Source organism: Sebastes fasciatus, chromosome 22 (genome assembly GCF_043250625.1).
Source record: "Sebastes fasciatus isolate fSebFas1 chromosome 22, fSebFas1.pri, whole genome shotgun sequence".
Lineage (NCBI taxonomy): Eukaryota > Metazoa > Chordata > Actinopteri > Perciformes > Sebastidae > Sebastes > Sebastes fasciatus.
Genome location: NC_133816.1, coordinates 11097986 through 11125048, shown reverse-complemented (window position 1 = coordinate 11125048; position 27063 = coordinate 11097986). Strand labels below are relative to the sequence as shown.

Sequence of the window (27063 nt, the reverse complement as noted above, 5' to 3'; positions counted from 1 at the left end):
ATGTCTAAAACAAGGAAATCAGTATTAAGAAGAGGAATTGTCTCACTCCATAGGGAGAACTTTTGTCTTGTTTTAAGTATTGAATGCTGAACTTGTGATGAAATTGCAGTTTTATCTCCCCCAATGTCAGCATATTAACCAGGACCCAAAAATAAAGACTGTACTTTTTTTAAAGGTGCTTCATTCTCTGCTCAGGTAGACATCACTCCTCTATATCTTCACACAGCGAATAGTTGTTTGCTGCTATATCAATGCTCTGGATATCGAATTTAGCACCTTTGAAGGAATAAAATTCTGCTGTCAAAATGTTATTCGTCTCTTTAACTCTTTGGAAGACTTTGTGATCTTTCTGTTGAAATTAGTTTTTTGCCAAATGGTTGGTGGGAATTTAACCTGCAATCTTCTGCCAGCTCTCACTGAAATGTAAAAGGATTCTCTTTCACCTTCCAAAAAGAAGCTTATACTCACTGCACTGCACTGTAGCTGCAGTATCGGGCATATTATTGCTACAATAACTGGTTGGCACAGGAGTCGTACAGCTCAAACCGTGAGTGGGAGTTCAGAACTCGACAGCACTGTAACTCTGTGACATTGCTGCAGTGACCTGGATCACATTATGAGCCCGGCTGACACTCGAAGCCGCCGCTGTGATACGCAAAGTGAGTCTAGGGGTTTAGTTTAATTTACTTTAGTTGATGAAACACAGTGAAACAAGACAGAAGATAAAAACGAGAACAAAAGAAAGTACAAGCAAAAAAGAGAATTTGAGCAGATGAGATAAAAACCCAAACGTGCTTAATAAAAAATTCACTCCTAATCATTCTAAATTCCTGCAGGGCTCCGCTCGGGGTTTATTGAGCACTTATCGAGTGACGAGACCTTTCTGGCAATTACTGCATTGTCCAATCTGAGAGTAAAACAATCCCAAATTTCTGCAAATCACATCTGACCTCGCCGTGCGCTGCTCAAAAAAAATATTTGAATTTCTTTGACAGCAGGAGATCAGAGTGGGAGAGAGGAGGGATGGAAAAACTAAATGTGAAAGGAAGAGAAAAACGCAGAGGATGAAAGAATCGCAACAAAACAAGTGAATCAGCAGGGTGCCAAGGTCACCCCGAATGTGAGAGCGGATGACTTATGGAGAGACAGCGCTGCGGCGGATTGTGTGAAAGAGTGAAAGAACTGAAAGTGAAACAGAGAAGAATAAAATGCTAGATTTGATGGAAAACATCAATTTCTGGAACAGAAACTAAACATGTTCAGCTAATTCTTTCTCTTAGTCTCATTAAACTCCCCAAAAAACCTGTCCTCTCCTGCACTCAGAACTTTCTCCGGCCGTCCTGTTTTTTATTTATTTTTTTACAAAAAAAAAAAATCCAATCATTTCTATATGTGTCAAACCTCAAGCCTGATCTCTCAAACAAAGGCGGGCGAATTTGATTTGAGTGAATTCAGGAGCTTTGTGCCGATGAATAAAACATTGATTCTCCTTGATGTTACCCGGACTTATCAAGTCACAGATTCCCCCTTTGAGCTCAGTGGTGACACAGTGCAGGAACCCCTGCGCAGGATGAAACAGAAAAAAGATGAAGTTTCTACTGTATATCTTCAGCTTTAGCTGCGAGGAAAGATAAGTGCAAAGACGCGGAGATATATATATACAGGTATGTGCAACACACGGACATGTTGGAGATTGACTTTTGATCAGTTTTTTGATGAATAATGCACTCAAAGAAAGAGAGAAAGAAAGAGTTGATCTTCGATTTCATCTCATCCGTCATGTACGACGATATGTGAGGATTAAAAAGACCGCGTAGACACAATATATACGTTCTTCCTTAATCCACAGTTTCACTCTGCAGGCTCGCTGTGATTAGTGACTGTGTGTGTGACATTCATACATATTTAAGTGTGCTGGAAGCGGCTGTGGGTCAAATTAGTAATTGAAATGGGATTTACTTTTTCTTAAAGTAATCAATCACAAGTGGAATGAACGGCTTTGGAAAAAAAACACCCACGTGGAATTATTCAAACTGATTTTTCATTCTCTGTCCTTATTTGTCCGCGCTGTGGTAGGCTGCTGTACATGTAGGCGGCTAAATTGCTGCTGAGATGCAGAGAAGCAACAGCATAGTAGTTGAATAATATTCCCACTGGATCTGTTTCTATTTCACCCACCATCCTTCCAAAATCCTCCAAAACTGACTCTGATTTTTAAACTTCTAAGGCTTCATCGGATATTATAGAGATAGATAGGATATAAGGGAAGATAATAGATGAAACACAACGTGTTAGATGGAGAAAAGTAGGCTACACAGCAAAATCAACAAACACTAATTAACACTATCTGAGTTCATTTCAACACTTTAAAAGGTGTTTATGGGGGCCCAAACCACTACTCTTTTTGAAGTGTTTTAACACTGCAAAAGAGTAATTATTGAATATCTGTGTGATTAAATGTAACACTCCTCAACACTAAATGAAACATGGGTCGGTCGCTCTCTCCGTCCAGTGGGTCACTATCGGTCCAGTTGCTCGATCTATCAGTCCAGTTGCTCTGTCCAGCCGGTCGATCTATCGGTCCAGTCGCTCGGTCCAGACGCTCGGTCCAGTCGCTTGATCCAGTCGGTCACTCGCTTGATCCAGTCGGTCGCTCTCTCCGTCCAGTCGGTCTCTCGCTCTGTCCAGTCGGTCAGTCGCTCTGTCCGGTTGCTCCCTCACTCGATCCAGTCAGCCGCAGGGCTTGCTGTAAAATAAAGCAGCCTGTGGTGAAAAGTAGAAAAAGGATCAACATTTGGAGAAACGCAGCCTGACGTCATGCTGCGGTGCCCAAACACGTCACCAGCGAGTCGGTGAGAAAGTACAGTTAACATGCCTGCTTCTCGCTGCCATGGGAGGAAGGCCGAAATCAACTTTGGTACAGGAAAGTTATAAAAAAAAAATTCATACACAAATAGGCCATTTAACTGACACTCCTACATCCCGCACAACCTTGCGGGGAATCGCTGCACTGCCGGATCTGATGTGAATGCAGCCTTAGTCATTGTTAACTATCCATGTTCACACTGTAAGGGGCAAACTAAATATATACAAATATCTCAAAAACAACATCTAATTCAATAAGTTATAAATTAAACTATGTCAAATGAGAGATGAAAAGATTATTTTTGCCTCACTTTTCAAACCATAGCAAAAAGCTAACTATCATGACATACAGCCATTCAAATATATTAATGTAAGTCTCGTGCATGCTCGTAGGTTTAGTGACATGACTGTTTCACAAAAAGAAATCCTGTAAATAATCAGTTGAAGTTATTGCTCTGTAGGACTTCAACATTTCCCCCCGAAGCTGTAAATGTAGAGCTGATTAGCTTTCTGTTATCTTAATTGAATCAGGAAACATCTCATCTCATAGTTTTGAAGAACCAGAATAATAAGCATTGCTATTTATTTATGGTCAAGAGGGAGTTAAGACAGCATTGATTTTCATGCCAACTCATTCATGAGATAAATAAAAAAGAATATCTAGCTTTACTTGACAGTAAGTTACCAAAAAAAATTCAACTATCCTTATACATTAGTGGCTTTAAATCAGACCAAGCAACATTGAGATGAATATCTGCATCAGAATACAGTGCCTATACTCAGGAGATGCTAAAACTCTCCTCTCTCTTCCTCAGTAGATGGCAGACTTGCCCTGTGCAGGCTTTCAGGCTCAGATAACACACTGAACCTGCTGCTGCCATGTCTGACCATATCCACAACACCCATGTGTGTTTATGTGGGAAGGAGAATATGAATGTGAGAGTGAAAGAGAGGAGGGATGGACGGAGAAAAAGGTGATCATTTTTTTGTTTTGTATGTATTTTTGAGTACTAGAAAACAGTGTTGGATTCATGAAGCATGCATGCAGATTGTAAATTGTCCCAAATTTGTCCCAGATTATTCAAATACCAATTCATCCACATTATCAAGTGTCAAAAAGTTAAAATGGGAATTTCTGTTGTTCACCTTTATTTTTCCTAAATTTGGACATTAACTGCAAAACATCCTTTTGGTGCAACTATCTTTCTTGAATATTTTGCTTTCTGATAAGAGAATAAATGAGCATCTACAAAGTATAAACCGTCTGATAATCAGCATTTATGCCATTTGCTAGCTGCAGTCTAAAGTCAGAGTGACTTTGCTACTCAGTCTTCCTAATTGAGACAACACCATCAAATCAAGTGAACACAGACATCTGGCACAAATCAAATCATCCCAGTGATTAGCTGACCGTACGTGCCAGAGCTGCTAGGGAGTAAACAAACAAGCTCTAACTGAACATCTAAGACAGATTTACATTTAAATAGTAATACTTTCTGAAGTGTATGAAATGCAACAAAAGCATACTGTTCTATCACATTTACATGTAGTGTGTCATCAAGCAAAGTTAAAGGGGAACTAAAGCAGTTTAGTGCTGTTCTTCCATAAAGTTGTGGAATTCACAAGAGATGGTCCCCAGTAGGGCTCAACACTGGATCCTACAATTAGCCAATTTCCAACATGCCCACTTCTTTTAAAGGCCATGAAAACTTGTCATTAAAGCTTCAGTAGGCAACACGTTTTTGACATCATTGGGCAAGAATCCCATAATAACATTTCAACATATTGTAAATCAAGTGCTCTGAGAGAAAATGGCTCCGTTTTCAAGCTTTAAAAAATCTAGCCCGAGACGGAAGACTTTGACCAATCACAGGTCATTTCAGAGAGAGAGAGAGTTCCTATTGGCTGTGCTCCCACTGGTGGGCGGTGCTTGGTATTTCCTCAGCAGATCTCAACGATTTTTTAATCATATTTGCTCCTATTCTACCCACTGCAGCTTTAAATCGTAATTGTTAAATGGACGTCACTATACTAGATATTTAATAGTCAATACCAATACCAGTGAAATTCCACGATTGTCGATACCCAATTCGATACCACACAAACACTCAGAGCTAGTGTTAGTGAGTTAAACAGGTCAGAATTGTCTCTCTAACATCAAATTTATATTGCTGTGAAAACATCTCTTTGTGTCTTGCCAAAAACAACATTTTACAAGATTACATTTGAACGCATCATGATAACGTTATAACTCACCTTCGCCTAATATACTATACTATCATTTTTACTGATTAGAGCTTGAACACATCATAATGAAACAATGCAACGTCAGTTAACGTTAAGTTCTCGGTTCTTGTGACATCCCTAGTCATGACTAGATAGTATCAATATTAAAAAAAACATTTTAAAGTCTTATTTATTAAAAGTTTAACACCCAAAGACTCAATTAATCTGCCTCGTTAAGGACTGTGAAGGTTGACTTGGTCAGATTTGATTGAAAGCAACCAGATCAGCTTCTTCCTCTTCAAACCAGTGAGAAAAAATAATACAAATACAGAAATCTCTCACATGAAATAACCAAAACTCTCGGCAGAAAATAGTGTGGTCATGTAGGATGCCATTATTCTTAGTTAAAAGTGAGTAAATAATTTGTCAGGGTCTTTAAACCCCACATCTGCACTTTTTAATGCAGGCTTCCTGTTACAGCTGTTTTCACAGGCTGTGTAGTTCTCTTTGTGACGAGTAAACTGAACCTCACGTGTAAAATTGATGAGTACCTCTTTAAAAATAAAAAGGACTTGGCTGTGAGCTTGAATAATGATGAGTACACATTATAAATCTACTCTTATTCTAGCTTTTACAAAGTCTGTGTTTACTATTCAGGGTTACTGTTTGGCGTTCTACATACTTTTTGTGTGTGTGTGTGTGTCTGTGTAAGAAGTACACACCTGTATTTTTCACGGTGCACACCTGAAAATTATCCCAGCGCTCACACAAATCGGAACTTCTTACTGTAGCCTGTGAAGTGAAAAATGTCCTGCTGAAAAACAGCCCGTTCCCGACCAATCATCTTGTTTAGCATTTCCTTTGACTGCGCTGTGATTGGGTACCGCTCGCACCGAAAAGACTGCATCGCACTTGAAGGCGGTGTGAAAAATGGGAAAAGTGTTCTACTTTTCATGAACTCATGAACTAGTAAGGCGGTCGAGGAATTCGTGTTAGCGTTGGGCCCTGTGCGGCGGAATATTTTTGAATAAATCCCATGCGAGTAGAAAGCTTTCTGTATGGCTCAGTAGGTAAAGCGTGACAGTAACACTAGCAGGGTTAGTGGTTTGATTCCCTCTGTGGCCATGCGTGATAAAACTGCATGCACACATGGTGCCAAGAGGTGATAAAAGCAGCCACCAAATGGTATGTGTAGTGAATGCTAATCCTCACTGAAACAGCTGTAACACATGCACATTTTACAGTTTGGTGTCAACGTCCTGACTCGCACGGCAACTGTAGATCAATGCAGGTAAAATGCAGCATCAGCCCTTATTCAAGGTAAAACATCAGCCCTATTAGTCCTGCCAGAAATACAGCTGCTCCACCGTCCATTCATGTACCCTTCAGTGGACACAGAGAATGAGTGGAGGACAAAAAAAAAATCACAAAAGGCGAAGGAGTGCGGTTTTGAGGGACAAAAAGTTAAAGTTCAAGAAGAGAATGAGGGAGTGATGAGGTCGAGCGGCGGCGTTTCTGAAAAGTAATGTGTAAAGGAAGAAAAGAAAAAACTATGAGTATGAGTTTTGTGGTTTTAAGAGTGAAGACGGGCGAGAAAGGTGTGAATGAATGATGAGAAATAAGATGGAAGAATGGTCTTTTGAAAAAAAGACAGACATTAATGAAAACCATTGTAAATGTTAAATTACCCTTCTTTTTTTTTAGTTAAGAGCTTATTTCAAAATGTAAGTGTGAATTGTAGAAGGTGAATAGCAGGGAAGAAGATCAGACTTTCTTTATATTAACAGCAGGTTAATGGCAGGAAAACGTAACAAGAAAAGCCAAAGAACAAAAAAGGTCAAGAGAGCAGAGCTGCATTGAAATGCTACCTCAAGTATCTCCACACACCCATCCCCAACAGTGATAACATGCTACAATATAAGTTAATGCAGATACAAATGCAGAACATTGTTTATAAGATTTAGTACATGCGCTTTACTGCGTGCATACACGATGCATTCAGCTCTTATGTGTCTATTCACATTGCTTATGCGTGGACATCCATTTATAAGTTCAGCTATTATGTGTTTCCGCGTCTGTGTGTTTATTGTTTCGAGCTTGTTACCCTGTTGGCACTGTGTTACCGCCACTCGCCCTCCATTATTCCCATAAAGCCAGCCCTTAAATCATTCAGGAAGCCTATTCAATTTCAAAAGTGAGAACCATTGAGGTAATTTAGGGGCTCGTGTATCGACCCGCTGAGGATTTCCACATCCGGCGTCTTCCTGTGCTCCACATCGCTGATCTGATCAGCAGCAGTAGACACAAAAATACAAAAAGCAGTTGGAGCCAATGAATCGGAGTATTAAAGACAAAAACATCCAGCAGTTCGGTCTTCTAAATTGCAAACATATACAACGATAAGGGTGTAGGAAAGTATTGAAAATATTGAGCATTGCAATGTTGTGTTTTGTGCTACTGTTTATTTGATATTTGATGTTACAGGGACTGTGATAAATGCAGATCCCACTGTTTTGATTGCATAAAATAGTCAATATTTTTCAAATTCCGATTTTATGCATGTGGTGGTGTTTCTTTATACTATGACAGGTTTCCTAAAATAAAAATAAAAAAACGCAATATACAATATATCCTTTCTTACAGTATCGCAATATATCGCAATATATTGCATCGTAACCCCTGTATCATGATACGTATCGTATCGCCAGTTTCTTGCCAATACACAGCCCTATACAACGTGTGTGTGTCGTCAACCCCAAGACCGGCCTAACTTATTTAAGGCTTCCATCTTAAAAGATTTTGAAAATGTGAGAGACCCCACACATAACGACATGTTATGTTAGATTTATCAGTTTTGTTCCTATAGTGTGTGGTGAGCAACGATTTGGCCCTACACACTAGCAGATTCTATTCATGAACAACAAGAGTCCTGACTAAAGAGAACGTGAATCTCGCAAAATCTTTCGCTATCAAACGTGACTTTAGTGTAAACAAACAGGGCGGACGACGCGCAGGAAGAATTAGCGATGTTTTTCCACTACTTTGTACTAAAAATTCACAAATAAAAAAGAAAAATAATGGATGAAGTCATGGAGACATGTTAAAAAAAACACTTATGTTGCTGCCACAAATAAACAATGTCCTCCATTTCTGAGTCCATCTTACGAATACTTTATGCTTTGCGTTTTGCATTACCTCATTAGCCACGGCCGGCATGACGGCGGTTGTTATCCTTCCGCTTCAGTCAGCTTGGTTCCCAATTGGCTATTGTTCTTTCCCATATGACTGCGTCATCGGCTATCCTCGGGGTTTCCCACACACACAACAGGATATCTGATCATAAATATTGAACATGTTTAATATTTACGATTTGAAGTCGTTGCGGTCGGGATGAACTTCTGAGCTGACCATGCTTTTTTACTGATCATTGTCAGGAGGAGGGATTCGGGCCCAAAATCGGCTTGATTGTTGTGTAGTGTGTACGCTGGGCTTTAGATGACAAATGAGGGGATTTTGATGACTTTGACATTACAACCGATGCCAGAAAATGTCTACATATATGATTTATGATTTGGTAATCAAAAGGGGAAAATAAATGTTAGATATAAACAGAAAATACTACTGAACTGGTGGAGCCATTTAAACGAGCGGTAAAAACATCTCCAACTCTACAGCCGAGTGGATAGTTTCATTTCTACCTCCCATACAGTACTGCATGGATGAATGTGATTACTCTGCACACACTATTTCACCCAGTTCTGCTTTTCTGCCTCTGTCTCTGCAGGAAATACTGACATCTGAGTGTATATGCATGGTCACTGGTTTGATAACCAGAAAGGACGACATCTTCATAACGTGGACCACTGGAACGTCAAAGACTATTTGAAATCTGACAACTACAAGAAGATCCCACAACTTGATCTTTTCTTCTTTTCTGTTGATCTAGGCTGCTTTTGCTATATAAAATGCCGCTTCCCAATTTGTGTCCCGACACTAGACACGTCTAACATCGGTGCTTTGTGTTGCACAGTCCTCCGATTCTGTGTGGACATTAATAACCAGCCATCCCTGTTTGCCTGAGTCTCTTCAGGCCCTCCGTCCACCCCGACATCCTCCCTGGTGGCATCTGTTTGACTCGCAGCAGCCGCTCGCTCTTTCTTCCTTTGCAAAATCCCTTCAACAGCATATTGTAGTTCATACAATAATGGCTGTAGTGTGGAGGAAAATGTTGTTGTCCATTAAATATTCAGCACGAGCGTTTGCCTCCACAGCCAGTTTGGCAGATTTTTGGAAATAAGCAGAGCTGCTCGCCTATATGCCAGCCTTTTCTGAGGGAGTCCAAAATACAGCCCTGCTCTGACTGAGAGGAGATGCTAATCTAAAACCTAGACGTGGGAAATTAAAGAGATCAGATTGGATGTTTACATGCAAATGTCCTGACACTCCTAATTTGTACAGTATGTTGTCATCTTCACTACAAGAATGAAAGCATTTTTAAATGAACTTAAACTTTTCTGGTGGTCACACATCTCCTTTTCAGTGATATTTGAAAGGTTCTGTTCAGAAACAGCTACCAAATACCATATAAACGGTTCTACAAAACAAGAAAAAGGTTCTGTTATAAAGGGCGACTAATGAAAGGTAGTGTCGTTACAGCTATCTGCCCAGAGTCATTAAAAGAAAAAGACGGTCATCAAACAATGTTTATACCAGATGGCAGGACAGGAGACAACAAAGGCAGTTTTCAAAGAACATCTAATGATTGTGTGAAATGGATGGAGGATATGCTAACTCAATGTATTCTCAGACAACGGTTTGTATGATATCTTACAAAAAAGTTATTCCTCCATTTTCCAGCAAAACGTGTCGATTTCTGCTCGTTACGTGCATATACAGTCTTTTCAAATTAAATTTCCGTATTCACATGAAACAACTTCCTTAGGTTTAGGCAACAATACGACTTAATTTAGCTAAACTTAGGTTTAGGAAAAGATTGTATTTTGGCTTAAAGTAACTCCAGAAGTGGCAGAACTTTAGTACGGAAGTTACGTGACAAATAAATCAATGTTGACTTCTGATTTCACACGGGACATAACGGACGAAAAACCGGTATTTTTAGACCTTCCAATCGACCACCAACCTCCTCCCTATGCGGCTTTTGCCGCTCTTTATATTTTGTGCGGCTGGCCCGGCTATGTCTACAAAGCGAGGAGAAGCTCTGATTACAACACACAGAGGGGGAGAGCAACTTCATTCTCTGCTCAGGTAGACATTACTCCTCTATATCTTTACATAGACAATAGTTGTTTGCTGCTATATTAGTGCTCTGGGTATTATATAGAGCACATTTTAAGAAACCCTCAAGGGGTTAATCTTAAGGCGTCAGTATACAGTACGTCATACAGAGTGAAATCATACAATTTTGACGTTTTTAAACACTATACCAGTTATATTAATGTTATGTTGGTAATCTGAAAGTAATTGTACAAGAACACTTTGAAGAGGACAAGACCGAGGAAATGACAGAACACACAGAACCCAGGTCGCGGCAGGGTACAGTAGCCATCTAATGGTACATGACAGGTCAAGACAGATTACACAGAACAGGACACAAAATGATCTATTGCGCCCTCATACTTCTCTGAAAAGTGCTTTTCACGAGGCACGACCTTGAAAAACTTCTGTCATCTATGCTGAAACACAGAGATTAGTTACTGAGCTGTGTTTGGAGGTGCGAGGGGTGTAAAAACTGTCCACTGTTTTAGATTATGGCTCATCAATGTCACTAATTCTCACAGTAACCAGTGGCAAAGACAAATGATAGAGGCCAAACTGGGCCACCTACAAACATGATTGAATCAGGTGGTTTCTGTGGTGGCAGACACTTCACTTTCTCCTCACAAAAAAGGAAAAAAGATCATTCTAGATTCACATTTCTACTTCTACTACGACAAAAAAACAGACTTAAGCTTCAGTTATACTTTCCGCAGGGACATGAGCTGACGTGGAATCATGACAAGGAAGCATATGGACCTTCTATACTCCGTGCGGATTTCTCTTGACGGCAAACAGACATTCTCAAAGCTCCTCAAAGATCTTCGCCACCCATCCGTGCAGGCGAAAACCTGCCACATAGAACCCCCGCGAAGGGCCGTGTCTGATGGTGTGACATCACTTTTTCCGTGCGGACACTCACAACCCTTACAGACGCGGCAGGCATAAATCAAGCATAAGAGTCCACAGCTATGCCAGCAGCTCTGTGAGGTTGTCCTTAGGCTGCATTCACACCAGAAGTCGTCCCATTCATTTTGAATGGGGGTAGTGGTTTGGGCCACGGCTGCAGCGGTTGCAAGGGTGCCAAAAAAAACGCACCGGCCTGCGGCAGAAAAGTAGAAACAGAATACATTTTTTGGAGAAACACAATCCGACGTCATGTTGCGTCGGCCAATCACGCAACCGGCGATCCAGAGCTGTACAACCCAACCATGAGAGAGTAAAAGACATTGTTTTGCACTGTCAATAAAGGCATCAACCAATAACGTTGTGCGGAGCGGGTTGAGTTGCGCCAATATTCATAAATGATGGGAATGACCTTAATTAAGATTAGAATTAAATTAAGATTAGCTGTGTTTTTTACAAGAAGAGTCAGCGTGTTTGACACTCTATATATCAGATAAAACTGTGCATTCAGTAAAGCCTACAACAGCTATAACTCTGCCAGTATAAAAAATGCAAAGCATGGGACTGTTTTCAGTACACCACAGCAAAATTAGCTGCGATAACACATTATCATATGCGCGATTTACAGCATGACAGCAAAATGCCAGAGTGTGACTAGTGTGTTTTGTAAATCAAGCTAGAAACAAGATGCTCTGCAACCGGGGCTGACTGAGCTAATATCTAATAGCTCTAAATACTGCTGTTGTCAGAGGGAACATCAATATGGAGCAGAAACTAGAAGAGAAAACACAGACCGGAGAAACGCTGAGAGAAATAAATGGGTAAAAAATGAACGCAGCTAAGTGGAAGAACTAAGCAGCATGAGAAAAAGATGGACTCTGCGACAGATGGAGAGCAACGAAAAGATAAAGAACAATGAGAAGAAACAGAGATAAAGGGAGCGTGAGAGGGGGGAGTCTGGTGACAAAGAGGGATCGCAGCAGCAGTGAAAGAACAAAGTTTGTCCACGAGAGAGAGAGAGAGAGAGGAAAGGGAGGACGTGACGACGAGAATGCAAGAGCAAGAAATACATATATCATTCTGAGGGGGAACACAGAGAGATGGATAGAGGACCATTTAACCTGGTACAATGCAGCTTTCCGGTGAAGAGCGGTTGGCATTTATCAAGCAGCATACTGAATGGAAACCTGAGGACATTAGCTACTGATCATACTGTGTGTTTTACTGAAGAGACACCTCTGAAGACCTTCAAGGTATCTTCTTGTCAGTGTTTCTGTTTTGGTAGCAGTGTTGGCATTTGTAAGCTACACCGGTGCACATGAGAACATGAAGGTAGAGGCAGTGTTACAAGAACGAGGACACACTGAGGTGCCGTTGGATGATGCAAACACCAGATTCGGCTAAAATCACTCAATTGCTGAGCAGAAACACCATCTACTGGCAAGAAATGTACTGGAAAAGCAGCCCAACCGTGGGAAGGCGTGTAAATGGCACAACATCACAAGGGCACTCCACGTGTCATGAGAACGCATTTTAGCCTTTTTGCTTTAGGCAACTAAATCACTTAGGTTTAGGCAAAACATCATCGTTGGGTTTAAAATAAGTACGTAAACGAAGTAAAATATGGAAGCAAGGAAACAGAAGTATGGGAAACGTGTCACAAATGTCACTAAAAAACATGTTACAAAAGTCACTAACGTGACACCAAAATAACTTAAGAACACTTTGGGACACGAAAAACGGTCTCCTGGTTGAAGGTCCTGTGTTTCTTTGACTTTCCACCCACCAATAAGCGGTCTTTCTCACTTTCTATTCTACGTCACTAGCTCTGAGGGTATCATATTTATGCAAATGTGTTTAAATTGCAGTCAGTACAGACTACATGGCTTTCAAATACCAAATGCCGAAAGAAAGAACGGCGTTTTTATTGCTTCGAGTTGGGCCGGTGTGAAAATTTGCAAACCAGTTTGATATTATGCCGGTAGACCGGTATACCAAATTTTACCACTAGGTGTCCCACTTGACTCAGCAGCCGCTCCACGGCGGGGCTAAACCCTTCACTTTAATCAGCAGGTGGCTGACAAGACATGGGAACTTGGCTTGGGTCTTGAGGAGTTGTAGCATTTATTCACGGACAACTTAAACTGTACACACACTGCTCTGCTACGTTCACAGCTGTAACGTTACTGATCAATTCATACTCATCGTCAGTCCCACGCTCTCTCTTTCTCTCTCACCTCACGCATCTACAGGTCAATAAAGTAATATCATCTGCAAACGGAGACTCCAGGAAGTTGCTGGTCCTGAACAAAGAAATGGTCCAGCATGTACAGATTAACCACACAAGATATAACATATTAATTACTGAGCTCTAGAGGTGCTTGTAGGCAGATAGTAGTGGTATCAATCTTCTCATCTAACACTCAGCAAGAAAGCAAATAAGAGTAATTCATCAAAATGTTGAACTATTCCTTTAACGGCATCCAGCATCTCATTTGCAGGAAATTGTTATAGTTTGAAAACAACAAAAAATAACAATTGTAGACCATTACAAAATGATGAGAACTTTTGTGGCTTAAGTCCTTTTTGTGGAGATACTGAATGACGCATTTCAAATCATATTTACCCCCAAATAGTAAAAATCTCAGAAGAACAATTTGACTTTTTATAACAGTGTCTAGAAGAGACAAACTTCTAGCTGCTCAGGTGACCTACTTTAAAGTTTATTCGGAGCACATTGTGGAGGATGCTATGACTTGTTTTTAGAAGAATTCAATCAGTTATTTCCACCCCATATAATTAGGATCATTTTGTTCTGGGGAGAAAGGAAGGGTCAAGCGCATGACCTTACAGTGTCTTACGGGATGGCCTGGTGGTCAGACAGGGTTCTTATTAAATGTTAAAATAAAATATGAGTGGGAAATGCTGAGTCCTGTTATTTTTTATTTCCCCCCCTATGTTCGCTGGTCTCATTGCCTTGCTCATTCCAAACACACGGCCACAGGGACCTAATTTAGGGAGCGCCAGCGCTTCCTCTGAGCTTATAACTGTAACTTTAAGGTAATGGTCACACATGAAATAAATGCATGGGCTTGTCTACATGGGCTGAAGCCCAAGGGCCCTGACTCACAGCTAAATTTGTTCATTGTCTCTGTGCTATTAGCATATGTACACGGAGGCGTAATTTCCACTGGGGCATGTCCCCCTCACTTTTCAAAATCCTAGTTATAGTTTCAGGTTGATTTATTCACTAAAATCTCTGCAAACTCTGTCCTCTAACTTTTCAGCAGCCAAAATCCAGATAAGAGAAGAGAAGAGCTGCTAAAAAATGTTGATCTTGTTCATGCACTCACAGCAGTAAGCATGGTAATCATAATCCTGTACCAATAATAACATAAATGAGCAGCAGTGGATGTCTTGCAGACTGTTTCACCTGGGTTTCACCTCTCAAGGCCACATACATGTAGCCCTACCTTATAAGTGGAGGCTGCTGGGACTGTATGCAGCAGCCTGAAAGGAACACCTGCAGACGCTACTCATTGCTGAAAAAGTTCCGTCATCTCCTCTGCATGTTTCAGGGGTAAGTAGCAGTTAATATTCTACTTTGGAGTAAAGATGCAACTACTATATTTTTCATATTTACAAGCTATTATTCTATCTATTTTATAAGGTCTCTATTAAAAATTATTAAGGATACAGAGGTTGAAAGTATTTTTGGTAAACATACACCTGTTATATACTGTATATATATTAGGGCTGTCAATCGATACAAATATTTAATTGCGATTAATCGCAAGTTAATCACATATTTTTGTTCAAAATGTACCTTAAAGGGAGATTTGTCGAGAATTTAATACTCTTATCAACATGGGAGTGGGTAAATGTGCTGCTTTATGCAAATGTATGTATATATTTATTACTGGAAATCAGTTAACAACACAAAACAATGACAAATATTGTCCAAAATCCCTCACAGCTACTGCTCCTGCTGCTCAAATCATAACATGGCAAAGTCAAGCATGTGACTTGCATGTGATTATCATAAAGTGGGCCTGTCTGTAAAGGGGAGACTCATTCACATATCTTGAGGTCAGACGTACTTTGAAAATGGCCATGCCAGTTTTTCCTCGCCAAAATTTAGTTTAATTTAGTTATAATTTCATAACCTCTCTTCGTCTCATGTGCTCTGGTAGGGGGAGGGGTGAGACTGTCACAAGCACTTGATAGAGTTAATTGAAGGGGACAAATGATTAATATGAAATTATTGGGGGTGACGCGTCTTACTGCCTCCCTATAAAATTACACCTTACAGTTACAATTAAGGTTCAAAGTGTGAGTTAGCATCAAAAATATGTTTTAAAACCTTTGAAAAAGGATTCATGCTAGAACTAAAACAGCTTTTCTACTGTAGTCAACCAATGCCTCTCACTTCTAATAATTAAAAAAAGAAAATCTATTTCTTTGTATCTATATATTAAAATCCAATCATCTTTTTTTTCTGTGAAACAATAATATCAAGTGTGCTTACGTAGGCTAGTACCAACCAATTTCAACCAATAATATCATGACATCCATCCATCAATCAATCTGCAACACAGGAGGTGTGTGTGCAGCTCCGTATCGCACTACACTCTAAGCCCGCCCACTTTTGAGCGGTCCAATCAAATGCAAAGCATTTCATTTAAATCAGTCTTGTAACTGTACACCGCTTGAATATTCCGTTTCACCGGGGAATACGTCAGAAAATGTGATGACTTTAGACCAGTGGTCTCAAACTCAATTTACCTGGGGGCCGCTGGAGGCAGAGTCTGGGTGAGGCTGGGCCGCATCAGGTATTCCACAAAAAAAGCTTTGTTAAAAAAAAAACAATCTTCTCAAACGTCATTATTAACAGTTCTTTAACTTGAATGGGTTCTTCTGAACATGAACTGTCCTGAACATTAATGGAACATTGAAGAACATGAACGGTTCTTCTGAACATGGCCTCTATTGCGTCTCCCACTTTTCCTGAAATTGTCTGTGCTCGTCACCAACCTTTCTCTTCACTGCAGGCTTTGAAAAAGACATGATTGGGGCTGTGTGACAAGATATATATTCATTCCACTTGGTGTCACTCCGCAATAAAGTTGTGCCTGCTGTGTTTGTGTTGCTCTGCAATTACACCACCAAACCGCTAGTTGGCGGCGGCGTCTCTATGAGTTTCCTTCTTCTTCTTGTACTACAAACAGAAACTGAGCGGAGTTGGAGCTAATAACTGTTGAACCACAGAACTTTTACTGACATTACTGCAACGCCGAAAAGAGACAATATATCTGAGTGGATTTGTGTGAACAAACATTGAAAAGATGGAGGCAGAGAGAAGTAGAACTTGGTCCTGGCCGCTCAGCATCGCTGAGAGACTGGACCAATCACAGCTGTTGCGGTCTGCGTCGCCGCGACGTGTAGTTACATTTCTGGAGAGGTGCACGTCAGGCTACGGCGTCGATTCAACGCAGAAGTATAAATCAAGCTTTAATCAAGCTTATGCGATGTTACACGGGCGCCGCCATAGTTGTTGTGAAATGTTTCTCTGCTTGCATCAAGCCCGGCCGATTGCCCGCCCCCGGGAGCCATATACCCCGCTGTGATTGGTAGGTTCGTTCAGCTCGGGCTCGCGCAACAAAGGGACCTTCAACGGCAAACTGCCATTCACATAAAACTCGCGGGCCGAGGGCGCCTGGTTAGCTCAGTTGGTAGAGCGGGCGCCCATGTAACAAGACTTGGTCCTGACCGCGGCGGCCCGGGTTCGAATCCGGCCTGTGGCCCTTTCCGCATCCACTCTCTCTCTCCCCCCTTTCCAAGACTCTATCCACTGTCCTGTCAATAAAAATGAAAAAATGCCCCCAAAAAAAACTTTATAAAAAAAAAAAAAATTTGCGGGCCGCACTAACATTAAACTTTCATATCAAGGTGGGGGCCACAAAATATCGTCTTGCGGGCCGCAATTGGCCCGCGGGCCGCGAGTTTGAGACCCCTGCTTTAGACTCTGATTGACAAAATCAACTTGCAACTCAACTTTACTCGACTTTAACACCAGTGACTCGTGACTTTACTTGGACTTGGGCCTTTTGACTTTGAAAATATTCCACACCCAAAGATTAAAAAGCATGTCATTTAAAAAGTGTGCCACGAATCGATTGATTTCCCTTCATCAGCTTATCCTGTAAAACTAAATATGACGTGTGCTTACGTAAGCTAGTACCAACCAATTTCAACCAATAATATCGCGACATCCATCCATCAATCAATCTGCAACTTCAGGCGTGCGTGGAGGCTCCGTATCACACCACAATCTAAGCCCGCCCTCTTTTTAGCGGTCCAATCAAGTGTGAAGGACTCGATTTAAATCCCTCTTGTAACTGTACACCGCTCAAATATTCCGTTTCACCGGGGGAATACTCACACTACAGAAGCTAAAGATGCTCTAACTTCCGTTTCCCCGTACTGAAGCAACAATTCCTGCAGTAAATATACAAATAATCAATGCTGAATGGCTTTGAAGACTGCATTACTGACATTTCAAAAAGGTATCATCAAAGACTAATGCACATTTAACATGATTACCTTATAGAAGAAAATCCATCTGGTGACCTTTGTCGTGCATCTTCCTCCTCCTCCTCTTCCTCCTCCTCGTCTCTTGCCTCTCTTTGTTCCTCATCAGCAGGGTTTAAAGGAACAGTAATCTGGTAAAAGAAGTACAGATCACTTAGTCCAACCACAATGACGCATCAGGACACATGTGGGCGGGACAGACAGGAGAGGAGGCGAACTGTCCCCTCAAAAGTTCTCTCATTCGGTATATAAGTCTTACAAAGGTTTCTCCAGGAGCAATTAAAGAGCAAGTGGGCTGTGACATATTCTGATTATCTCTGACAATATCTTACTGGTAGCGAACTCCAAACACTGACAATAGATCAAACCGTTCCATTCATTAGCCTACTTCCAAGTACTAAAAGCATTATTTTGACCGATTCAAGAATCCTCCATTGAGACTTTGATTATATCCTCACAAATTATGTTGTCAGACGCTAAAATGATAATTACTGGGTTTGACTTCTATTGTCATGGCTGGTGTGCGTGTGGGGTAACAGGGATAGGATCCAAATGCAGACAGCGATGGCAGACTGTTTGGCACGATCCCAAATGTCAACACTCACGGACTCACAAAGTCCGTGAGTGTTTAGGTATACGTCCCACTGTCAAATCGACAAGTGCTCGAGGGCTCTCTTGCAGACATTTTGAGCCCTTTTTATGCACACTTATGGTGTAAGGCTGCATTTCTGCTGACTTTGCATGAGGGAATTAACCACGATTCATAGTTTTGTGACGTTAAACACAGAGTTACCAGGGGTAGTCCAGAGGCGTTAAAGGAAAAAAAGGTAAACAGAGAGGATGGCACATGGGTATTCAGCCTGGCATATTAAATTTACACAATAAATTTACATTAAGGATTTAAGATGGAAAATAAAAAACACATGAAATCAGAGGAATGCAGGCATAAACTATATTTAGGGTTGTCACGTTATGAGATTTTTACGGTATGATACAATACGATACAGGAAAAAAAGAATTACGGCAAAAGGGATATACGGTATTACACTGTTATTTTTTTATTGTTATTATTTTGGCTATTATAATTAGCATTATCATCAGTTATAATGATCCTGAACAGAATTATAATAAACAGAATTATAAACCTGATAAAAAAATAGCATGTAACTATAATATGTTATATAATGGAAGCATGTTAGTTTACATGTAAGCAGCAATTAGCATGTTAAATTACCTACCAAATGAAAAATAACATCAGCTGTGAACTTTTAAAATAATGTCCTATGATTATTAGCAATTAACTAATAAACCAGACTGCTAATGTGCATATATTTAACTCACACACACTCACTTATGTCAGTTTTTTTCAATACCGGTGATAAGCAAATACACAGTACGATAACTGTCAACTTTCATACCGTTACAACCCTAACTATATCACACACCTAGTATATTCATTAATCATTTCTTTAGATGTTGCATAATGATGCAGTTTTGACAAATAAATGTATTATTTGACAATCAGGGTACCTCTTGTCTCGTAAGGCAAGAGCCTGAAAGATTTTAAAATCAGGCAGTAAAAAAACGTAAAAATAAAAACCCACAATTGGAGTCGTCAAGGTAACGTGATACGTCGCCGCAAAGTGCTGTCCCATTTCAAGCCCTTGCAGCCTCTCACGCTCAATCATTGCGGAGCTGTGAATGACGCCACACCAGAGTTGGCGTTGGTATTCCAGTACAACAAGTTGGAAAATTATTTATAATGGGGTTTGCTCCAACTGGGTTAGCCACTGTTGGCAATACCAGTTGATACAACGCATTATGACGCTATCCACAGATAGAGGCTGGACAGTAGGGCTACTGTGCGTGGGACTGATTTAATGAGACAGAAGTGCTAATAAACAGTATATTAAAAGAAAGAGTAAGGCAGAGAAGGTCAGGCGACTGCAGAGCTGATGAGGGAACAGGTGTGTAGTGGGTAGGACTGTTTTTTTTTATCCTGCAATGTGCTTAATGTAATTTCAGTCAGCCTTGTAATACTAAAATTTGCAGCTGTGATATGCAGGATACAAAGTATTCTACTGCTTTTAGTAAGATTTAAGTTTATTCATCACTAATTAGCATTACATTAGTATTCTCTCTATTCATTAAAATGCAAGCATTTTTCAGAAGTCTTTTGAACGTTTGCCAATTAGCCTATATATTTCTGCTTTAATAAAGGATTTGCTTTAATTTGGGCTCGTACAGTGCTTCTGACCTATTTAAAACAAAAAAACAAAACTCTGTAAATTGGTTTCAAATCTCATTCTGTGATCTTTGAACCTGGGGAAATTGAAAATCGTTTGGCAAGCGGAAACATACGCACAGTATACACAACATAAGATCACCTTATATTGACTTGCAGACCCTTTTTTTTTTGCAGTCGACTCAAGTCTTTACCTTTTTTTAGATTTATTTCTGAAATGTCCTTTAATCATCTGCATCTGTTATTAAAAGGGATGAATGGATCCCGATAGATTAAATAAATGAAGAATGGCGGCGTTACTGGAAATGCACGGTGAATTCCGAAACCGAATCCTTGTTTTTCATTTTACTCTCTCAGCTGCACTAAACAACATCACAATCTAATAGAAGCTCTTCCCAGTTCAAGGCGAAAGCTCCTAATATACCGCAGGATCACAGTTAACACTGAAAGCGCTGAAAGTGAAATTTCCACGGCGATAAGTAGACAGCTATAACCCAACATGTGGGCCCAGCCATCCCGAGCTGTAATGAGTTTAAGTCCCTTACTGGCCGACTGTGCTGTCTCATTGTTTGATAGCAGTGTTATCCACACTCACTTACCCTTTCTCTTAGGCACTGCGGGGCCTCGGGGACTTGGCTCGCTTTGTGTGTTTACCAATTCCCACAACCTAGCCGGGACTCTCGGGGCGTCTCTTGGAAATTACATTCTGTAAGGTCCCCGAGACTATTTAGCTGGCTGGGTGGTAATAATTGCAGGGCAGGAAAAATCTGAGGAAGTGCAACTTTCCAACACGCAGTATATGTATGGATGCTGGATAGAAGTATGGGCTATAAAACAGATTTAAACGTCATGGGGACATCCGATTGTACATGTATTCCTGTGATTTCAAGCAAGCAAGGCTATCAAGAATCAGGTTAGCAATATGTATTTAGTAAAATGTCATGTTAAACCTTAATTGATTATTTTTTTATCCATTTTGGGGGACTAGAAAACAAGCTGTAAACGCAACACTGGAATATTTTCACCCTTTATTCAGTTGATATGGTGAACTTGTTTCCAAACAGTCTCTTACACATCAAGCACATACAGAGCAACATTAGTTTTAAGCTTGGTTTATGGTCGCCGTAGTGAAGCCGGCGCGTCAGAAAATTACGTCCTCGCAGCTTTCGCGTTGGCGCGGTACATTTTGAACAGATGAAAAATGTGAGATTAATTACGATTAAATCGATTGACAGTCCTAGAAATGACCGATATCGAGATAAAAAACTCCACGCTGGCTGACCTGCAACGAATCCTGGTTGAGGAATGGAACGCCATCCCACAGCAACGTGTGACCAGGTTGGTGACCACCATGAGGAGGAGGTGCCAGGCTGTTGTGGCTGTGATGGATCTTCCACCGCTACTGAGGCTCCTGACGGTGTATTAAATGAATAAAGTGTAAAATAGCCAATATGTCTTGTTTGTTCCTTGTTACTGATAGAGAGTTCAATCATCCAATCCACCAAACAACTCAAAACAAGAGTCAATACCAACAGGAGAACACACTGTTTACCATTGACGGAGCATTTTGGCAAATTTTTCTTGGGCGCTCCCCACATAATCAGCTGTGACAAATGCATGATCTTTACAAGTTGGACGTCATTGTAAAGGTAAATAAACAGGCTTTCCAACGATGTAAAATACAATGCCAATTAGTATTGTAACAACAGAGAAATAATCCACCAAACACACATTTCCAAACTTTTTTTTCTGAGTTTAGAAGATTTGGGCCATATCGCCCAGCCCTACTTTGTAGGATTGAGAACTGCAGAGTCGGGTGATAATTCTCCGTTGGTTCGTCACAACAACAACTCCTTAAACAAGTAGTCATTTGATCCGTTGTTTATATAAAAGTATTGATAAGAGCAGCTTTAATGGGACATTTTGGAGGTTATACATATACATTACCATTTACAAAACTCCCAGACTTTATAAGAAGCGCTGACCTGATATCCTGCATTTGTAAGGCTGAATACGTTTCTCCACCCAAATGTAGACAGTTGAATGGCCAAACTTAATCTTTGGACTCCACTCCACCACATTTCTCCACATGAAATGCCAAACGTCTGTCTATTTGACCTATCTCCCCGCTCTGAAGAATACAATGACTGACTGACTTGCAGGAGCCAAAGGTAAAGAAAGAGTGTCAGGAGAGGGAGGGGGGAGAGGCTGATAGAGCAAAAGGCCATTATTAGACTCATTCTGCATTTTTTTTGGTGGGAAGCAACTCCTGGAAATTGGAATTGTGCGACCTGCCAGCGACCGATAGGAGCCCTTTCAGTGAAATAAATAAAACCCAAAAATAAATAGATAACTCGGGTTATTTTTAAATTAAAACAATCAATCAAAGGGAGGGAGGGAGGGGGGAGAGAAAAAAGCGGAGTGTGCTGAGACTGGCCATTAAGACAGTGGTGGGGTTGTTATTTCCGCACCTGTGGAAGGGCATAGCTCAGGCGTGTGAGCAAAGCTGAATATGAATGCAGTCAGACATACTGGACACTGGCCAGTAGCCATTATCTGCTACCGACACATACTAGTTGTCGGGGATGCTCTTTTAATCTCGATGCAGTAAATGTCTCCACTCGCTGCAACATGTCATGCTGAAGACATACACATCATGAATTATGCGCAACAGCTCAATGCGGGCTTTATTTTTACCCTTTACATAACTTAGCTTATGACATTTTCTTGTTATATTTACTCACCTATATGTGGCTATTTTCTAATAAGCAACATTGATGCGAGAATTCGATTCTAAATAAGGTTTACTGTTACGCCGTTAAGCTTCCCTCTGTGGGAAATGTGTAATACAGACAGGCTGAAGGGTGGTGGGATCAATTTTACCAGATAAAGCCGCATCTACTTTGCTATAATGGAGTCCCATGTGTGACCTTATCGCCCTGTCACACATTCGCCATAACAAGGCGCTTGATGTTATTGTAAACAACTGATATTGTTAGTCCCCTCAGCCTCCCCGTCCTCTCCGCACAGCGCGGGCCTAATTAAGGCTGGATTTAGATGGTGGCATTTGGGTTTGTGTGGGCTGAATGATGCTTTCTGGTAAATGACCACATTAACGTGATGATTCCTCTCTCTGTCTTACCCCCCCTCCCTCTATCGCTGCACTATTTCCCCACTGTGGCGGCGATACAGCCAGTGATCCATGCAGATGCGAGGGGGGCCCCCACGCTGCGGCCTGTCTAATTGTTATCATATTTTGTCATCTGCGGCCTGTTATTTTAGCCATCGGTTAGGGACGCATATAAATACCCACTGACGTTTATTGAATGTCAAAGGCCACTGAGCGGCTGATTGATTTTGACCCCTTTTCCGTGATGTCAGAATGTGATTTGTTGCCACATCATGGCAATCTTAAAAAGCTATTTTCCCCGCCAGTGGAAATACTAACTATCACTCTGAGAGGAAAAGCGAGACTCATATAACTCTGGAATTAAGATTAATGGGCATTTTAGGAAGCCTGCCAGAAACTATGAAGATATTTTTTTTTGGATGCATTTAAAATAGAAAAGGGAATGTCACGGACGGCAATAATGAATAGATTTTGGGTAAAACTTTGGAGAAAGGGCAAGGCCGTAGCATTTTCAAAGGTGTGTTGAAGCATCTAATAATGCAGAGCCGGGGCTTGCAGCACATACAATAATAGTCCTGTGGATTAATATCCAGAGTTGTGCTGATGTTTCCATATATACTTTCCCGGTTAACATTAGAATATTTAATAAAGTGAATGTAAATATGAGTGGCATTAATATTTTATCACCCACCATTTAGACATCTTTATAATATGGGTCTATAGAAATAACTGAAACTATAAATATACATGTTACATAGCCAGTCTACATTGAAAAAAATAGACTTTTATTTTAGACTTTGTACATTTGTATAAAGTTGTGTATGTTATATAGCAAAACTATACATATTCATCTAATTCATATCTGTCATCATTTGGTGAACAATGCATTTGAGTTACTTTTTAGATCTTACTTATTAAAATGTCGTCCTTGTGAGAAACTTACAGTGGCATCATAATTCTTTTAGTTTGGTAGATCAGGGCATGTTGATCCACTGATGCAACAGAATTAATGTTAGGCAGACACTGTATGGATTAAACCTGATTTTGACCCTGAACCGGTTGCTAAAGTCAAACTTTAAAATTGGGAAATTCTGCCAGAACGGCTGTAGTTTGACGTTCAGTTTGAGGGGCGCAACACTTGGTTAATTGTTTGTATGATCAATATTTTGGCCAGCTGTCTCGCAGTTTGAGCAGTTCTGATATCTTATCTTGTAGTTTTGACTTGAGAATTGTCAATGAACAAAACCAAGTATGAATGCCCATGTTGTGACAGGTCGATCGTACGTATTTTAACCCAAAGGTTGAATTATTTGTCACCTAACTTCCGTACATAAGTAACGCTACTTCCACGATCTTTTCCTAAACCTAACTAAGTCGTTTTAACCTGAGCCGCCAACATCAATAGAAGTCAAGGCTGGCCGGAGCCAGAGGAAGCCCATCATCAAGAGAGGCTGCCATCACCAATGGCCTGGTATAGGAGCCCGTCATGTCACTTGGGTGACACATGGCCCAATCGTGCGGTTACGGATTAGTCATACCTGTCACCAACCGACCAGAGAAACAGAGCACACTCTTGAGGGCTGTGTTGTAGGCAAGACCATCTAAACCGAGACAAAGTCGTGACCAAGACCAGAGTGTATTGAGACCCAGACAAGACCAAGACTTTGAGGGGTTGAGAGCAAATCAAGAACAAGACCAAGGCAGGGCGACTCCCACACTGCATGACACACTAAAGATAAAATATCGGCCGATTCCGAGACTAGGTCGAGACCTACAAAAAGTGGTCTCGAGACCGAGACCGATCGCTGAAACGCTGCAAACAGGAACATCTTTGCTCTCAGTTATGGACACGTTAGGTAGGTAGGCCCAGTAGCCTGTTTGTATCGGATAATTACATGTTTCTAGTTTACACAAGACGACTCTAACATTGTCAAGTCTATGCAAGGAAGAGGAGAAAATAGACATCGTATTCAGACAATACTACCTGTTCCTGCACAGGTAATATTTGACAAAAGTTAGGTGTGACAGGCAAATCAACAGTGAATCACAGAGGGCAGGTGTTTCCCTTTTTGACAGCGAATGTTTTAGAATTACTAGATACTCTATACGACTGCAGAGAAGTGCATCAGGACTTTGGACAGCTTTGTTTTCTTCAACTTTGTTTCCTTTCCGCTTCTTGCCTTTGAAAATATCATTAAGGCCAATCAATTTGTGCAGCGCAGTGGCGAACATAAGACACCACAAACTCAGGCAAGCTATTACCTGCTCATCCACCCACGCCGTCTGTCTTATCACTTCTTCCTGCGGACGGGCAATATAAGGGGAAGACCAAATGACATTTCATAACACAGATTAATGAGCACGGGAGTGTCGAGAGAAGTGAAGACACGCGACAGAGGTCAAGCATGTAATGACTGACCTTAAATTCAGCGGCGTCCAAAAGGTAAAGCAATGTGTGTCTGTGTGTGTGTGTGTGTGTGGGCGTTCCAAGTATCCTGTCGATGTTAAAAAGCCTTCAAACTTTATTTACCATCTGCCACGGTTTTCAGTAGGCATTAATGTCAGGACATGTCAGCTGTTAGTGTTTGGTTCAGTGTTTTTATGGCTGTAATTTAATGACTGATATGTAGAATATACGATAAATCTTTACTAAACTTCACTCTGACCTTTATTGAAATATAAATCTTTACAGCACATGTGGGATCACTGATACGTATCTGGAATAGATTTTGATTTGTATTGCGGGACACCAGGACCATCACCATGATATGTCCGCTGTTGATCACAACACCCACAAAACAACTTCATGGCACATTCGCTTTTTTTTTGCACTGCATTAATTAAGATTAATACTTAATGAAAGAGTTTAAAGACACTGCCTTTAAGCCTGCACATGCCTGCTACACACATTTTAAGTGGGAAGTGTCAGCTGGCGATGCTCTGCTCTGCTAGCTCAGTAGTGTTCCCCAGTTGGCGTGCTAATACAGAGTGCTAAACTCCCACCCTCCCACCAATTGGCAGCTCAAACATTTTTTTGACAGCTCAAAATCTTTGATGTAACAAAAGACATAACCCACATTACCACAAAACCCACTTTGTTTAGGCTACATCCTGCTGGAGTCTTCTTCCTCTTACCACAACCGACTCAGTCAAATAGCGTGGAACCATCTGCAGGATTGTATCGTGTGTACGAACATGTTTTGTGTTAAATTACTTAAAATAAAAAAAACTTTAAAGTCTGCATGTCTTTATAGTGCCTATTCACAATGTCATTTAGCCTCTGAGCCTGACCATATAGAGATTTCCATTAAAACTTAGTGGGTTCAAAAAAATCAGATGTCTTATTTTGAAATACGGCTGACAAAGTTTGTTTTAACGCCACTAATTTTTATAACGCATTAATGCCACTTGCGATTTTTAAGGTTGTAGCAGACTCAGTTTTAAAGCTAGAGTGATGATGCAGGTATTATAAGGAATCCATTGTTACCAAATGCAAAATATTGGCAAGGAAAAACTGGCATGGCCATTTTCAAAGGGCTCCCTTGACCTCTGACCTCAAGATATGTGAATAAAAATGGGTTCTATGGGTACCCATGAGTCTCCCCTTTACAGACATGCCCACTTTATGATAATCACATGCAGTTTGGAGCAAGTCATAGTCAAGTCAGCACACTGACAGCTGTTGTTTCTTTTTGGGCTTGAGTTTGCCATGTTTGAGCATATATTTTATGCTAAATGCAGTACCCGTGAGGGTTTCTGGACAATATTTATCATTGTTTTGTATTGTTAATTGATTTCCAGTAATAAATATATACATACATTTGCA

General features: G+C 40.7%; 1 long non-coding RNA gene across 2 annotated transcripts in view; it reads right to left on the bottom strand.

The window, feature by feature from the left end:
• The window catches only part of LOC141760878 (uncharacterized), a 160733-nt gene that overhangs the window by 6132 nt on the left and 127538 nt on the right, over positions 1–27063 (bottom strand). For both annotated transcript variants that reach the window (XR_012592477.1, XR_012592478.1), the window contains exon 3: positions 17875–17993. This is a non-coding gene — a long non-coding RNA (uncharacterized LOC141760878). The remainder of the gene's footprint in view (positions 1–17874; positions 17994–27063) is intronic.